At 39.2% G+C, this 3,453-nt stretch overlaps 1 long non-coding RNA gene across 1 annotated transcript; it reads right to left on the bottom strand.

Annotated features, from left to right (window-relative positions):
* Positions 1 to 2,059: 2,059 nt before the first annotated feature.
* On the bottom strand, positions 2,060 to 3,227 carry LOC146783966 (uncharacterized). The gene is made up of 4 exons (XR_014970458.1): positions 3,147 to 3,227; positions 2,909 to 2,988; positions 2,727 to 2,800; positions 2,060 to 2,270 (listed from the first exon to the last, which is right to left on the bottom strand). It is a non-coding gene; the product is annotated as an uncharacterized LOC146783966 (long non-coding RNA).
* Positions 3,228 to 3,453: the final 226 nt, after the last annotated feature.

Raw genomic sequence — 3,453 nt, 5'->3', positions numbered from 1 at the left:
AAACTGGTGATATCAGCTGTTTGCACCAGCTTGTGAATGGGGCGATGAATTTATCGCAACTTTGGCTGCGATGAAGTGCCGATAACTCGGCGATAGATCCTTGAGAATATGCCCCTTAATTTTTAATTGGTAGGGAAAAGAATATGATTATGCAGCAGTTATCCTGGCTAATAGGAGAGAGTGTGGAGCAGACTAACAGTTGTCTAAAATGAGCAGTAGGTTAGAGAGAAAGGGGAGAAGCTGCAAAAGAAAAGAGGCAGAGACAAAGAGATTGCATTCTCTGAGGATCATACAGGTAGTATCGAGAAAGCAAGGAAAATGTTGTTTCAGGGATGGAAGGTATGCTGTATGGGTCTCCAAGACTCGATTGTGAAAAGAAAAAAACAAGGAATAGCCATGGAATATGGGTGAAAGATGACGAAAGAGAAAAGAGCAATTGTTACTGAAGGTAAGGGTGAAATGGAGTTTCTAAGGATTTTTCACGGATGAAGACGAAAGGCCACAAAAGGTGGTAGATGGGTGACAGGTGATTGTAAGGCAAGGTCAAACTGTTTTAGGAGGTTGGGAAAGAGGCATCATTCATGTGATGTGCCACTAAGGAGAGAATGTCATTGGGTAGAAAAGGGAGCAACCCATTAGATCAAGCAAGGATAATGACTCTACATTGGGGCTTTCTGAATGCTAATAACATTTCTCGAAAGGCAGACAAACTCGGAAAAAGGAATATTGATTCGAGAAAATAAGGAACACCTTAGAGCCATAGGCAATGTTCCACTTACCAAAAGTGTTGATAACCTGAGGCTGACATATTTGATTACACTCATGGTTCTGCAGCTCTTGGGTGGGGGGGGGGGTCTTTTCTCTGATGATTCAGTTGTATTCAGGCATCCATCACAATCCCTCTGTGCTGAATAAATTTGGTGCAATCAAGTGTTCATTTCTTTTTCCCTTAGTACCAGTTATCTTGCTTTTAAGAAACCTTCCAATCCAAAACGAGACCAAGGGAAGTTTGAGACAACTGGTGAGTATGATGAATATGATGTAATAAACAAAGAAAGGGCTGGCAAGAGGAATCCCTATAATTGTTTAAAAGAACCCTCAATCCCCAACCTAGTTGGTGACATGCTTCATCATTGGGTTCCCACCAGAGAGGCCGAGTGCCTCTCTGGTGTGCTACGACACCTGATTACAGCGGAGCAGGTTGTTTTGTATAGCGTGAGTGCAATAGGTGAGTAAAAAAGAGTGGTTAAAAGATGCCTTTGTTTTATCCAAAAGAATTTTTAATGGTGGAAAACTAGGCACCGTTAAAAACAAGTGTATCGGATGTTACAATGACTGGCTTTAATTGACCAGGTACATCCTAATGTGAAAAGAAACAATTGGTCAACATGTTTCTGCTTCTAAGTGTTTTTAGTGAGGCATTTGTCAGGACCAGCTCACCACAGCGGTATGCGCACGCTAAGGCGCACCCTAACCTGTGGTGGAATAAACCGAATAAACTTACGGTTTTCGTGCAGCCTTCAGGATTTCTGAAAGCCGTTAGTATGTGAAGTATTGAATCACCTCACAACATGGGTCCTGGTGGGGGGCGGGGCTTATAGTCACACTTTTATCAAAGTCAACCACACGTATGACACCTGCATACTCCCTTCCAGGGACCACTGATGAAAGTGTGACTATAAGCCCCGCCCCCCACCAGGACTCATGTTGTCAGGTGATTCAATACTTCCCATACCAATGGCTTTCAGAAATCCTGAAGGATGCACGAAAACCGTGAGTTTATTCGGTTTATTCCACTTTGGAAAGCGGAGACACCGGGCACAGTGTATTTTACATTAGGGTGGCATGTCAACTCTAGACTAAATTGATTACACATGCAGGAAAGACACAAATGCCAAATAAGGAAATATATAAACAATTTATTATTTTCTTATCAATATTCTTATCTCTTTTTAGATTAAAAAATATATATATATAGACAAAGATAAATATATTTACCATCTGAATACTCTTTTATGAACCACATGTATTATCTTCGTTTGACAGTTGGTGCATTTCATATCTTTTCATAACTCTATATTTCAAGTAGCAAGATTGTCAGCATTTCAAATCATTTGTACACACATCATATTTTCTTTTTCAACTTTAGTCAAAAGAAGTGTATATTAAAACACATAAATCACAAGAAACTTAATGCACAGAGGCTGGCGGATTGTTGATAAACAACGCGTTTCGGCTAGGCCTTCGTCGGGACTCCGTCATAGTGATTACTAAATGAAAAATAAACATCATTATAGTCTAGAGTTTAGATGCCCATATGGATAAATCAGAAAATATGCTACAATCCTAGGTACCCAATTGATAGAGGGATCTAGTATGAGGTTTCTTTCCTTGAGTCAGTATCACACAGCGACAGTATATAACAGTTACATACTATTAAAAATGATAACATTATCACAGACATCATTCACATTTTGTGAGTGTAAAGTATAGAAAGATTGTGCCATAAAAGAGAACGAAGAGATCAAAGTGCCAATAATTAAGGTTGTTGATCATCAGACCCAAACTTGCCAACATAAGTGAATAGAATTAATAACATTGATAGATATCTTCTCTCTAACTTTTATCTTGGTATCGTCTCATTTTAGTTGTTCTTTGCCTAGCGCAATCTCACATTCTTTCTCCAGATAAAGAATCAAATAAAACCATACAGAAAACAAGCCTACCTCGTAGGTGTCTAGGTAACACTGTCCTCGAGTAATATGAGACATGTAATGTCTTGAACCTGGATGTGTGATGGCTGTATTGATAAGAGAAGAGAAGCAATATTTAAATCCCTAATTATACTGTCCAACTCCAAGCTCTGATATGATTACACACAAGCTCTATTTTATTTAAGGTTAAATACCTTCTCTGTAAGTCTTCTTTGTGTGCCACTATATAGCCACAGGTACACCTCGTCAGGATGGCATCAGTAAGTCTTCCTTCCTAGTTGACAATTTAATGGACAATAGCATAAATCAAATACCACTCATAAAGAAGGTGGCTAAGAATATGATTGTAGACATATATAATTTGTTACATGAGCTTGAGATACTAGCAGTGTCTATTGCGATAGAAACCTCAAATGGCTGCACGTATTTTACCTCTCGACTGGTGCTCAGAATCTTCCTGCCGAGTGGTTGCTCATTATTGATGTATGCGTTACTTGAGTAGCAACAGCGAAGGTTACCTAAGGGGTTGAACAGATGTAATTGTGATTTCTCTACAACAACCAAACCTCCTTCTGAACTCAAGACAGAGTATATCTAATACTGATACTGACCACTGTCCTGGTGGCGTTGGGTTGAACTTTGCACTATTAAAGTATATTTTATGATGGGTCAGGATCAATTGTCTATATAAGTCATAATCATGTGCCGATACTGTAAGAGAGGAGGAGAGGACATTTGA

The sequence above is a fragment of the Triturus cristatus genome, chromosome 11 (genome assembly GCF_964204655.1).
Source record: "Triturus cristatus chromosome 11, aTriCri1.1, whole genome shotgun sequence".
NCBI classification, from domain to species: domain Eukaryota; kingdom Metazoa; phylum Chordata; class Amphibia; order Caudata; family Salamandridae; genus Triturus; species Triturus cristatus.
The sequence above is the reverse complement of the archived record's forward strand: the minus strand, read 5'-3'. Positions and strand labels throughout refer to the sequence as shown.